Source organism: Lissotriton vulgaris, chromosome 4_1 (assembly GCF_964263255.1).
Source record: "Lissotriton vulgaris chromosome 4_1, aLisVul1.2, whole genome shotgun sequence".
Classification (NCBI taxonomy): domain Eukaryota; kingdom Metazoa; phylum Chordata; class Amphibia; order Caudata; family Salamandridae; genus Lissotriton; species Lissotriton vulgaris.
The window spans coordinates 106,604,198-106,618,826 of NC_141691.1; the positions used below are offsets into that span (position 1 = coordinate 106,604,198).

General features: G+C 48.3%; 1 pseudogene; it reads left to right on the forward strand.

The window, feature by feature from the left end:
• Positions 1 to 8,617, forward strand: part of LOC147718434 (uncharacterized) — a 30,710-nt pseudogene extending 22,093 nt beyond the window's left edge.
• Positions 8,618 to 14,629: the final 6,012 nt, after the last annotated feature.

Consider the following 14,629-nt stretch of genomic DNA (forward strand, 5'->3'; position numbering starts at 1 on the left):
GATCGTTAACCCCAGAGCATCGAAGCACCGACCCTGTGAGACACCTTGACTGTGACATTGTCACAGGTCAACAAAAAAACAAAATTGACACAAAAAATGCCAACAGAGGATTCAAAGTAATGTCTCATCAAAGTCAAAGTCAAAGTCAAAAAGTCTTGTATAGCGCACATGTCACCGTTAGGTCTCAAGTCTTAGGCCTCTGTATCCACAATCACCATTTTCAGATGTAATCTGAAAGGAAGAGACGCACGCTGAGGATGCCTGTGTTTAAAAAAAAATGTAATCTTAAATGAGAATTATTTGCTCGCATTTCACTTTCATTTTCTATAGGACCACACTGCCATCTAGAGTTATTTTTCTTTCTCAACAGCTGTTGTCTGAAAATAAGAGCAAAACAGCGAAAGTTCATAGCTGTATTATTAACTGAGACCAGGTTACCTGCACCCGAAAAAATTCCAATGGTTCAACATCCTGTGAATCGGCGCAAATCACTTAGGACCTCATTTGTGAAAAGTGACGCATCCCATCGAGAAAACAGCGATGCGTCACTTTTCATTGCGCCCCCCTTGCGACTCCAATCATGCGTCATATTTACAGTATGACACATCATGTTGCAAGGAGTTACAGATACGTCGGTTTATCTGACGTATTTGTAGTCTCAAAAATGACGCATTGCTGTAGTGTGTCACAAAATTGACACAACTCCAGCAATGAGTCATTACACATGGGCAAATCCCATGTTAAATGTGCCTGCGTTAGTCTTATGCCTGCCATGAGGCAGGCGTAAGATATTGACGTATTTGCTTCCTAGAAGTGTTGCAGAGAAATCTTATAAATTTCACTGTGTCATTTCTACGACCCTTCTTGCGTTGGGATGCCCACCATGCATACATTATACCTGGTGCAGGTATAATGTGGAGAAGGTGTTTACAAAGTGATGCATTTCTTTGTAAATATGACACAACATGGTGCATTTTTTACACCGCTGGTGCGTCAGAAAAAGTGAAAAGGAAAAAAAATATGCTTTTATGCAATGTAACTGGTGTTCATGTAAAGCGCGGCCACTCCCATACCTTCGGGTCGACTTTGCGCTATATAAAACTGCAAAAAACGTAAATCAAAACGTAGTTTGTTTTTGCGTAGCGCTCACTTCAGAGCTCTAGTGCACGAGGACATGATGAAGAGTAAAGGGCAAAAGGAGACACTCAAGACAGCAGTAACACTTATGGCAACAACTTATTATGTTTGCTATTTTTTTAAATATAATGTGTAATGTTCTGCAGCTATCTGACATCTAACTGCTATGCAATTGTACTGTTTGTCTGTAGGTCCTGCAGAAGCGGCTCCACAGCTAAGGCGAAGGAGCGTTGCCTCACTTTGCAAAAAGGGAAATTAAAATGACAATAACGTATCTTTATTAGCATTTTATTTTTCCTATTGAGTCAGTGGGCTGTGTGTAGTGTGGGGCCGGGCGGCGTTGGGCAGCGCAGCGCAGCGGGAGGAGTGGTGTGCACTCCCAAGGTGCGCATGAATTATTTGGCCAGCCCTCTTGGGCTGACCAATCAGTTCATGTACACTTTGCATGTCCCTACCAGTCTGCATGACACAGCCTGCTAAGAACATGCAGGCTCCCGGTTCGAGACTGAGCACCGATCCACAGTGCTCAGACAATCCAAACACTGCATTGCAGCATTGTGATTGGCTCAGAGGAGCCTGTGTGTCGGCTGCTTCCTGCTCCCGCTGGACTGCAGAGGAAGAAGGAAGAGGATGCAGGTGAGGCGGTGGCCGGCCTTTATAATGTAAGTTTAAAAAAAATGAATTAATCCTCCCTGTTTCCCCCTGCACACCACCCCCATCCGGTAGTAGCCGCTACTGCCTGTGAGTTCAAATGTTCATGTAAACGTGTGAGGTGATGAGGTATTTCTTTAGTTTCAAGTGACCTGACTCAGGACACCCCCACGCCGCACGGCCACCAGCTGTAGGCGCGGCTCCCCCTAGTACCACAGGTCCTTCCCTGACCTCGGTGACCCCTCGCTGCTGCTCGCTCTTTTCGACCGTTTTTTCCGTTTTTCTGCCCCTCTGTGCCCAGTTTTCAGTGTTCTGTATTCCTACCGCTTGTTTACTGTTTAGTGCTTCGTTTTGTATAGTAGGTTCTTGCGCCTTGTATTTCTCTCACTGTTCCCCTGGTGTGATCCCAGCCTGAACCCTTCCGCCAGCGCAACGGACCCCAACGAAGCAGCCCGCACCTTCACACAGTGGCTCACCAACTTCGCCGACGACCTCGCTCTACTGAAGAATCCTCCCTACAGACCCGGCAGCAAGAAAACCTTCTGGTACACCGACGAACTCAAAACATCCAAGAAAAACTGCTGCACCCTTGAAAAAGCATGGCGCCACGACCAGACCACAGCAAACATGACTGCCCTCAAGAACGCCACCCGCAAACGCCACCAGCTGATCCGCACCACCAAAAGGACAACACTCAAAGAACGACTGGACATCAACACCCGCAACAGCAAGGAACTCTTCAGCATTGTCAAAGAGTTTTCCAACCCCAACGCCGTAAACAACGATATCACACCCTCGCAAGACCTCTGCGACTCACTCGCCACCTTCTTCCACCGTAAGATCACCAACATACACAACAGCTTCGGCGCACAGATCACGCACCCAACCACCAAACCAACGCCCCCCACCACCACCCTCTGCAACTGGACCACGGTCAGCACCAAAGACACCACCCGCACAATGAACACCATCTACTCCGGATCACCAACCGACCCCTACCCCCACCACGTCTTCAACAAGGCCGACTCCATCATCGCACCCCAACTCTGGGACATGATCAACATCTCCTTCAACACCGCCACCTTCCCGGAGAGCTGGAAGCATGCCGAGCTCAGCGCCCTCCTAAAGAAACCAACAGCGGACCACACCGACCTCAAGAACTTCCGCCCCATCTCGCTCCTCCCCTTTCCTGCCAAAGGCATCGAGAAGACCGTCAACAGACAGCTCGCCGCCTTCCTTGAGACCAACGGATCCCTCGACCCTTCGCAGTCACCGACAACATCAGATCCCTGCTCGACAATGGCGAAACTGCGGCCCTCATCCTCCTGGACCTAGCTGCGGCGTTCAACACTGTCTGCCACTGCACTCTAGTACAGCGCCTCAGCAACATCGGTATCCAAGGGAAGGCTCTGGAGTGGATCATCTCGTTCCTCACCGGAAGAACCCAGAGAGTCCGCCTCCCCCCGTTCAGATCCAAGGCCACCGAAGTCATCTGTGGCGTACCACAAGGATCCTCACTCAGCCCCACCCTCTTTAACGTCTACATGAGCCCCCTCGTAGCCATCGCACGCCAACACAACCTCAACATCATCTCCTAAGCCTACGACACCCAGCTGATCCTCTCCCTCACCAACGACCCCACCATCGCCAGAGCCAGCCTACACAAAGGGATGAAAGACGTCGCCGAGTGGATGAAGAACAGCCGCCTGAAACTGAACTCAGACAAGACGGAAGTCCTCATCCTGGGATCATCGCCCTCCGCCTGGGACGACTCCTGGTGGCGCCCTGCCCTGGGCACCACCCCCAAACCAACGGACATCGCACAAAACCTGGGCTTCATCCTGGACTCCTCCCTCTCGATGACCAGACAAATCAACGGCGTGTCGTCATCGTGCTTCAACACCCTGCGCATGCTCTGTAAGATCTTCCGAAACCAGGAAGACAGTCACCCAGGCACTCGTCACCAGCCGACTGGACTACGGGAACACCCTCTACGCGGGAACCACTGCCAAACTACAGAAAAGACTCCAGCGCATACAGAACGCCTCCGCACGACTCATCCTGGACATCCCTCACCACAGCCACATCTCGTCCCATCTAAGAGACCTGCACTGGCTCCCCGTCAACAAGAGGATCAAGTTCAGACTCCTCACCCAAGCACACAAGGCTCTCCACGAAATGGGCCCGAAGTACCTCAACAACCGCCTCACTTTCTACACACCCACCAGCCAGCTACGATCGGCCAGCCTCGCCCTCAACACTGTACCACGCATCCGCAGAGCCAATGCTGGAGGAAGATCCTTCTCCTACCTGGCGGCCAAGACATGGAACTCGTTCCCCATTCACCTACGGCTGACCCAGGACCACCTCTCCTTCAGGAAACAACTCAAGACCTGGCTTTTCGAGCAGTAAAGGACCCCCCCTCCCCCCCTACGCCTTGAGACCCTACTGGGTGAGTAGCGCGCTATACAAATTTTTTTTTGATTTGATTGATTGATTGATTGATTGACTTGCCTTTGCTCTCGATATATATATTTTTTTTTTAGGTTCGTTTCAATTGAGTTTGCGGTACCTCATGGCTCGTTATTTATTTATATCATTTATAGAGTGCTAACTGTCACCAAAACTGGTATCCTGTCACTAAGGTGCATGTAGGTAGGCGCCAGCAGGGCGCCTTCTCAGGGAGTGCCCCACTGGGGCACACCAACACAGTAGAGCCTGCAAACATGCCTAGTCCTCTAGGGGGCTGGCCCAGTCACTCCTCGGGCATCCAGCTCCTCACACGATCCCAGTTTCCCAAGTTAGTGCTCTTGAGGGGCTGATTGCTTGGACCCGTCCCAGTCCGGATTCAGATGAAACCACAGCACGGAGACAGCCCTCATCGCTGCCACAGACGACATCAGGCACCAACTAGACAACGGCGAAACATCAGCCCTCATCCTCCTGGACCTGTCAGCCGCCTTCAACACGGTCTGCCATCGCACTTTGAAGACACGCTTCCTAGAAGCCGGAATCCAAGAGAAGGTTTTTGACTGGACCACGTCCTTCCTCTCCGGCAGAACCCAGAGTGTCCGCCTCCCACCTTTCCGACCTGAAGCCACCGACATCATCTGCGGCATCCCCCAGGGCTCATCCCTCAGCCCAACTCTGTTCAACGTCTACATGGCCCCCTTCACACAAGTGCGCAGCCATCCCGAATTCAACATCATCTCCTACGCTGACGACACCCAGCGCATCCTCTCCCTCACCAAGGACTCACACAGCAACAAAACCAACCTCAACGAGGGAATGAAGGCCGTCGCCGATTGGATGAGGAGCAGCCGTCTGAAGCTGAACTCGGACAAGACGGAGATCCTCATCCTCGGACCCACCCCCTCAGCCTGGGACGATTCCTTGTGGCCGACCACACTGGGCACAACACCAACACCCACCGACCATGCACGCAATCTAGGATTCATCCTCGACTCCTCCCTCTCCATGTCTAAGCAGGTCAACGCTGTCTCCTCCTCCTGCTACAACACCCTCTGCATGCTCTGCAGGATCTATAAGTGGATCCCAACCAAAACAAGAAGAACGGTGGCACAGGCCCTTGTCAGCAGCAGACTGGACTACGGCAACGCACTCTATGCAGGAATCCCAGCCAAACACCTACGACGACTACAACGCATCCAAAACGCCTCCGCCCGACTGATCATCAACGTCCTCCGCCACAGCCACATCAACCCCACCTGAGAGACCTACACTGGCTCCCCGTCAACAAGAGGATCACCTTCAAGCTCCTCACCCACATGCACAAAACACTCCACAACGCCGGACCAGCCTACTTGAACAGCAGACTCAGCTTCCACACGCCCACCCGCCAGCTCCGCCAGTTTCGCGCTCGCCGCTGTCCCCCGCATCCAACGAACGACCTCCGGCAGCAGATCCTTCTCCTACCTCACCGCCAAGACCTGGAACACCCTTCCTACCCACATACGGCAGACCCAAGACCTACTCGCCTTCAGAAGACTCCTCAAGACCTGGCTCTTCGAGCAGTAGCAGCACCCCCCCCCTCAGCGCCTTGGGACCCTCACGGCTAAGTAGCGCACTTTACAAGTACTCTGATTGATTTATTGATTGATTGATTGATTGCTAGCCCACAAAGCCCTGACAGGGCTAGAAGCACACCCCTGTCACCTGCAAAGCTTCACTTTCTGCCGCCTCAGCATGTGGGTGCCATTTTTGTTCCTCGCACTATGAAGTCTCCGTACATGAAAAGATTGGACAGTCCCATTTTTTTGTGAGTTGAGACTCCGAACTTGTAAAGATACTACTAGTAACATACATTTGTGACTAACAAACAATTGTATACAAAAGTGCAAATTTGCCTTTTTGAATCAGGCTCTCACTCTTCATGAGCAAATTATCTGTTGCGGTCAGAGCTGCCAGATAGCAACTGTGGTAGCAGCTGTAGGGAATTCATTTTGAAGCAGGGGTTTACTCTGAGAGATTTGTTTTTTCTTCATCCTGCTCATAGTATTGGCATGGACATCTCAACAGTTGCATTGTGAGGCTTCCTCCAAATCAGTAGGATGATTAAGAGGGTTGGTTGTAGTGTGTCTTAAAACAAGAACTTATATGAGTAGGGCGGACAAGGAACAAGGACTAATTCGTCATTAGATTGTCTAAAGGATTGGTCCATATGTTTCCACTAGATGAGTTGTTTAATCACAGGCTCTTTGAATTATCTTTCAGGAGGTCACCCTTCCCTTGCTCTGTGGGTGAGTGGAAAGGTTCAAGGCCCAGCATCTCACTCTAAGACAGAGTACCCTCTAGGTTAAGGGCATGTATTTTACCTTCCAGGGTAGCTTCAGAGGACCTACTGGTGTGCAGAGGACCTGACACATACATTTGCAGCAATCTGTCATGTTCATTAATTGAGGGTGCAAGTGAACTATGTGAGGGAGTCTTACACTGCTAGTGGCACAGCTCTACTTTCACTGTGCAATTGGAAAGTGTGAGGTGCTGTCTACTAAAAAGGGAGGAATGAAGATGTCATTCATGACATAGAACCACTGGTCCACTGAGCTGGATGTGGGCTTTTGAACATCGTAAGAAGTATTATTATACAAGCAGCATATATCCAAAGTCCAGCGGTATAGTAAACCAATCTCACTACCTATGTAGCATCGAAAGCTGATCTCAGTGTGACCATGATTCTTGTTGCTTATCTTATGGTCCCAATAGTGCTGCATCAGTTACTGCTCCCATGGCACAGCACGGATGCTGATGGTGAAGCATTCCCTGCATCTTCTACAAAGTACTGCCCTATCAGAGGGTTTCCAAGTGCTTTAGAAGATGTATTAAGAAATCAAAATTCCGAGAGGGCGCGCAACGCGACGATCAAGATGGGCGCTCCCCCCTGAGCTCCGCGATTTCAGCGGTGCTTCTGCTGTGTAGGTTCTGTTTCTAGAAGGCGTTTCTCGGCGGAAACGGCCGTTTGCAGCGTCGGAACTGCCCCCCAGCACATGGGTATGTTTCTGCACGCTTTCCTGATCGTTTTGGTCATTTTTTTTGCATAAATGCAATTACTTTGGAAACGGCCGCCATTTTTTTTTTCATTGTTTTTTTTTTATTTTGCTTCTAAACCACCCAGAATGTGCCCACTTCAGGAATATCACCCAATGTCCTTGTTTTTTTGCTATTACAATGGTTTTTAAGGGCATTTGAACTCTTTTGTGGCATTTGGTGTTTTTTTCTTGGCTTCCCCATTGTCGTCCGACCTTGGCTTCTACTATTTACCTCAACACTTGCCTGGACAATGTTCTGTTGGGGTTTTGCATCTCCTGGGCCCATTCCAACTTCCTTTTTGTGCTCTGCAGACTCCTAGTGGCACATTAATTCAGCATTTCATTGCTCCTTTTGGTACTTTGCAGCCCTCATCCTACGGTACGCTGCTCATACTTTAACTTACGCCTTTAATTTTTCTTTTTTTGGCTTTGCCAATATGGAGCACGGACATAATACAAAAGCTTCCAATGCTGCTCCCACCCCACGTAAGGATTCTACACCTGTGGGCAAACGCCTGAAGAAGGACCCACCATCTCCTTCCAAGTCTCCGCTCCCTGTCACTCTTGAGGACCTTATGGAAGAACTTCGCTTAATTCGCCCTTTTATTGCAGACACTACTGCTACCCTGCAAAGGCTGGATGATAAGTGGTCTAATCTTGACAAAAGGGTTACTGTTGTTGAGCAACAAATCAGTGACGCCCAAGATATTGCCGCCAAACTGGAAAATCTCACCAAGGAGGTTCAGGTCCTCAAGAAAACGTCTGAAGATTTGGAAAATCGAAATAGACACAACAACCTTCGTATTTATGGTATTCCGGAGAATTCTGAAGGGTCCGACATTATCCTTTTTTTGAAAGCCCAAGTCTTACCAATTGTTGGTATGCCTAAACATGTGGATGTCAATATTCAACGAGCGCACCGTCTGGGTCCTAAAAACTCCTCCTCATCTTCAAAACCTAGAGGCATTATTGCTTATTTTCTTTTCTATTCTCACCTCATGGCTATTTTCCATTCAACCAAACAACACAAGCAACTGCTATGGTCAGGCCACAAACAATTTTTTTCTCAGGATGTCTCCAAACCGACTGCGACGCGTCGAAAAGAATTTCTGGATCTGCGGCCTACGCTTCGTTCCATGAATGCTAGATATGGTCTAATTCATCCTTGCTTTTTCAAGGTTACATACAAGGAACAGTCTTACAGCTTCGAAGATCCGGCTGATCTCCGCAGATTCATCCATTCCCACAGAGAAGATTCCATGGAGCAAAGCGGCTCTTAGCTTACAATGTCTCTGTCTCTGTGTTTTTTTTATTGTCTACCATGTGTTGACTTGTTGCCTCCTTCATATCACCTCACTCTTTTGTTTTTATCGTTCCTTAGGTCAGTTTCCTGTTGTTTCGTTTGCCCTCCTCTCCATTGTATTGTGTCATCGTTCGTTTCCGTCATCCCAGTATGCTGATTCCCTGCATACTTGTTTGGTAAGTCTCCTTCATTTGTTCTTATGTCGTGCTCGGTCCTTGGTTCTCTTTGTATTTCTTTTCTTTTTCTAGTCTTTTCTTCTTTTAGTTCCTCGGACTGTGTTCTCGACCTTTATATTTTTCTTCTTGTGCGGTCGTCTTTTCTCGCTGCTCCCGCTCTCACTTCATTGTCCTTTTTTGTTACATGTTCTGTAAGGCTGAAACCTTTTTGGTTCTTCTCGCCATCCTTCTTCTTGCTGTCTTCTCTAGGGTTGCTTTTGGCTCCCTTCTTCCTTCCTACTTACTTCCCTTTCCTTCCTTCTCCTTTTTGATTTCTCTCAGCATCTTTTACTTCACTCATCCTTCCCCTATTACTCTTCTTTCCTCTTCTCCGATGCAATGGTACTAGTTCCTCTAATCCCTTCTTCTCATTTTCTCTCATTCCCCCTTTGCACCTCCTTATGATGGTATTGTATCGTCTTTCTTTGATATTTCTTTCCTTTTATGTTTGGGGTTTATTCTGCTCCTCTTTTAATTTCATCATGTTTGTTGCGAGTTACCTCTTTCTATTTTCTTGCCTTTTTTCTCTTACAGCCTGCACTACTTTCTTACTCTATTCCTTTTTCACTCTCTTCCTATGAAAGGTTTTTGACTCATTTCTTGGAATGTTAAGGGTCTCCGCAACCCTATTAAGAAACAACGTGTTGGGGGGAGGAGCCAAGCTCGCAACCGTGATGGCCGCAATGTAGCTCGGCTCCGCTAGCCTTCCTGCCCAGCACACATATCCTGACACGCATCCTGCCCCGAGACGACATACTCGGGAAGACTCAGAAAGACGAAGGAAACCTTGTACTCACCATCTGTCCCAGGGGCTCCTGCGAGCGGCGGATCCGAAGTTACACCCCTGCTTGGTCTGGGGCCTCCGCGGCGTAGAGACCAGGGACTTGCCTGCAGAGGTCAGCCGGCGAGATGGCGTCGACGGCGGCCCCTGGTGGAGAGGAGAGGTCGGCTGGGAGAGGACGTAGTGCGGTTATGCCGATGGCAACGGATTGGGCCCGGTCCAGCGGCCGGAGGGTCCCGTGGTGAGGTGCGGCACGCCGTGGACGGGGGAAGACCGTGTAGGAGGCTCCCCCCTTTGTTGCCTTGTCCGGCCATCTTGAAGCCCTGCGCCCGGATTCGGCGTGTGGCGCCCGCGGGGCGGTGGCGCTAGCAGTCCCCCTTTTGGTGGCTCTCCTTTCTGCACCCAGGTTGCCATTCCTCGGGCTCGAGGGGGCTCCCATGGTGGCCTTGCTTGAGAGCCCGCTCCAGAAGTTGAAGCGCACGGGGACGCGGCTGGATCTACAAGATGGCGGCCGGCGCCCTGAGTCACGGACTGAACCAGGTCGGCGAATTTGTGTCGCCGAAGTGTACGGGGGTTTGGTCATGTGAGCGGGAGCCCACGCTTGGTGATGTCCTTGATGCCTTAAAGACTTTACACGCAACCCTGGCCCTCGACCCCCTTGTGCTGGATAGAAGGATGGACGCCATTGCTGTCGGGCCGTCCCTCATGGACGCGGCTCGGCTCCGAGTGTGTGCGGTTTCGTCCCCCTCTGTTGCCGTGAGAAGTTCTGTCACTGTGCATCGGCAAGACTATACACCAGCGATCCCGGATCCCGGGGTTGCCTTGTTCGTGGCAGGCGCGGGCTTGGGCACTGCGTCGGAGCCCGTTCCTGCTCGACTGATCGGGGCACAACGTAGATTGCCGATTCGGACTGCCCCGGCGAGACCCCAGTGTTATCCTGCGGGGACGACTCTACTTTCCTGGCCGGTGAGACTGTACCCACACTGTTTGTTGTTCCCGTTGTCGTTGCTGAAACGTCTAGACTGCCGCACAAAGTTCTTGCTTGGCCACTGGTTTCTGGAGTCCTCTGGTTTGCTCCCCTGGTCTGTCCTGCTTCGACCATAGGGCCTCTCCACTTTGATTTGTTTGCTACCCGCAACTCTACCGCGCGCGGTAGCGATGGCTAGGAAAGGACAGGGGTGAGCCGGTTCTGGACCCGGAGGACTAATGGTTGGCGGATGGAGATGAGGAGTGCCCTCAACCATGATATTATGGACGATTCCTTCGAAGGTTTATGATACCTGAGACTATGTCGATTTTGTTTTGATGTTGCATCAATGAGTGTGATGGCGGGGGGTAGGGGCCGGAAGGTTCGAATGATGGCTCTACTCTCCCCTAGGTTCTTTTTCCTTTTTGTCTCTTTTGTTTCCTCTCCCTTTCTCTAACTTTTCCTATATTTTGGGTCTCCTATTTAGGGCGACAGGCACGCTGCTGGGGGGGGTAGGCCGTAGCCTTCTGCAGGGGTGCAGGGTGGGGTGGCTGGGTTGGGGTCTTTTTCTGACCTTTTTTTTTTTTTAGTTTCTACGGCTCTTTTGTGTCCCTTTCTTAGGACGCCGTGGCTGTGCATGTTTCCCACGGTGTGATTGCTTTTGGGGTGGGAGGGTGAGGTATTCTTACTTTATACCATATTGATTGCACGGATATCCTGACTTGAACGCCCCACCCCCAATAACGTGGTCCCCAATCACTTTGCTCGCCCTTATCGCTGTGGGGGCGCGTACAGCAGCACGGCGTTCCTCCTTCTTTTCTTCTTTTTTAGTGTTCCCCCTTTTTCTTATCTTCTGGGTCAAAATAGAGAATGCCTGTAACTCCTTTTGCCGTTCTGGTTATTCAGTTAGGTATAAGTATAATAATTTGGTGGTCTGTGTGCACATGGAGGGCTACGCTGGGTACTGATTGGAAATATGGCATCTATATTCTGATTGCTGTAGACTATTGCTGCTTACCATTTTTATTGATGCCTTAATGTCTTGCTGCTTGATTCGTGGCCTGCCATGGGCACTCAGATGATTAAACTGCAACTGATCCGGCTATAATTTCTATTATAAAATTAACCTTCTTTGATCCTGCTTCCGGCGGTCCCACTCAGCTCCTCTACGATTGAACTACTTGTTTGCAATATACTGGGTGACTGCTGTGAAACCTCTTTATTGCTTTACGTGCTTTTCAGATTGCTTCGTGGCCGGCCTAATTGGTTGTAGGCCCGTATTTGTATGCTACTATCTGCACAAAAAAGGTTTAAAAAAAAAAAAAAAAGAAACGTGTTTTGTCTCATCTTGCCCGTTTACAATGTCAAATTGCCTTTCTTCAAGAAACGCATCTTTCTACTCAGGAATTGTCAATGGTACGTAGACAGTGGGTTGGGGATGTTTTTTGTTCTCCGGCTGTTAATCATAAGAATGGTGTTGTTATTCTATTTCACAAAGCTCTGTCTGTGCAAATACAAAAAGAATCTGCTGATTCTAATGGTAGGTGGTTGCTCCTAGATTGTATGGTTAACGATGTTCACCTCTTCCTTTGCAATGTTTATGGTCCGAAAGGTATTGATCCCTCCTTCTGGAATAACTTTTCCTCCCTCCTCTCCTCTAATGCTAACGAAGATATGAATGTTGGGGGGGATTGTAATCAATTGATGGACCCTTTTCTGGATCGCAAATCACAGGCACATTATGTTCCCAATAAAATGCAGAAGTCCTTCCACAGATCCATCTCTTCTAGAGGTCTCATAGATTCATGGAGAATCTCACACCCTTGATTCTCTTGAATTTTCCTTTTTTTCCCCTGTACATGCCTCCCTCTCCCGCATTGATTACATCTTTCTCTCCCACCACGCCTTCCAATTCATGACCAATTCTGAAATAGGCTCTATCCTTATCTCTGATCACGCCCCTGTTATTTTGGATATGGACTATCCTTCCCCCTCACCCCAGTCCCGTAGATGGCGCTTTAACAACTCCCTTTTACTTGATCCCTCTTTCACTGAACACTTTACTCACTTCATGGATGATTTCTTTATTAATAACTTACACACCTCTTCTGATTTTCGATTCCTTTGGGATGCTTTTAAGGCTACTGCTCGTGGCTGTATCATTGACTTTGTGGCGCGCAAAAAGAAGAAGGCACTTTCACAGTCCTCTTCTTTTCTTAAACGTATCAAGGAACTTGAGCATCTTTATTATACTACCAACTCTCCCGATTCGTTGTCTTCTCTCATTACTGCTAAAATGCAATTTCATAAACACTCTTGGGACTCTGCTTCTAATCAGCTTCTCCAATTCAATGCAAAAATGTATGGTGGCCGTAATAAGGCTGGTAAAGCTTTAGCGAATTATCTCAAAGTTACAAAACAGAAATCTACGATAGTTACCATTACGGACCCTCACGGCTCTCCTCAATCCTCTGATTCTAAAATTCTTGATTGTTTTGTTCAATTCTACTCCACCCTTTATACCCCTGAGTCTACCCCTTCTGTTGAACAATTGGATTCTTTCTTTCATTCCATCCCTAAGCCTCCCACCCCTTCGGTAGATTTCTCTCCTCTTGATGCCCCAATTTCGGACAAAGAAATTCTTGCTGCCCTTTCTCTCCTCCCCATTGATAAGATGCCTGGCCCTGATGGCTTTACAGTTCGTTTCTTCCTACATTTTAAATCTGTCTTGGTTCTCCATCTACTCCAATTACTTAATCATTTTATTAATACAGGTGAGTCTAAAGGTTCCTTCACGCAGGCTATGCTCGTTCTACTCCCTAAAATAGATAAAGATCCTTCCCTATGCAAAAATTACAGACCCATCTCCCTGATCAATACTGATTGTAAAATATATGCGAAAATTTTGGCCTTACGTATCAATCCTATTATTCCCGATTTAGTTAATATTCACCAATCTGGGTTTGTCAAAGGCAGGTCTATTACCGACAATTCGAGGACCCTTCTCAACATTATTCATCTCTCTGCTAAAATGGAGAACCCTATAGCAGCCATTACCCTGGATGCCAAGAAGGCTTTTGACCGTGTTAATTGGGATTTTATGTTTGGTGCCCTGAGATGGCATGGTCTTAGCCCCACTTTCCTCAAATTTGTCCAAATACTATATTCTGTTCCCTCTACTTCTATCTGGATTAATGGTTTGCAATCCGCTTACATTCCCCTCCACAGAGGAACCAGGCAAGGTTGCCCATTATCCCCTCTCCTTTTTATTTTAGCGCTAGAACCTTTCCTTGAAAAAATCCGACAATCCCCTTCTTATTCCGGTTTTGTCTACAAGGATGTAGAGATTAAATTCACTGCTTTTTCCAACCCTGCTGTTGCCCTTCCTGCTTTCTTTTCCTTATTACATGATTATTCCTCCGTTTCTGGTTACAAATGAAATATTAATAAAACAGAAGTTCTCCCGCTTAATAAGTTTTGTCTTCCTCACATGTTTCATGGCTCTGGTTTTCAGTGGAATTCTAGTTCCATCAAATGTCTTGAACTCCTTTATGCCAACACTATTAGAGAGACTATTAAAATCAACCATTCCGACATCCTTAAAAAACTTTCTTCCCTTATAGAACGCTGGTCTCCCCTCTTCCTCTCTTGGTGGGGTCGTCTTTCTACAATCAAAATGATGCTCCTTCCTATTGTGAACTTTTGTCTTTCTGTGCTCCCTATTTCCCTCCCTCATTTCTTTTTTAAGTCCATTAATAGTCTCTTTTCCAAATTCCTATGGAATAAGCGTAAGGCTAGAGTCTCTCTGGCTCGCCTTCAACAACCTAAACATCTCGGTGGAGTTAACTTCCCGAACATTTCACGTTTTCACTCTGCCTTCTCTCTCAAACAAATTTGGCCTTTTCTTCTTGACTCCACCTCCTGACCTATAACAGCTTGGAGCTCTCTGGAATCAGCTCAAATTATCCCTTTTTCTTTTCTTATTGCTTCTAATCTCACCCAGCCTCCCCCTAAGTTTGCTTTGCC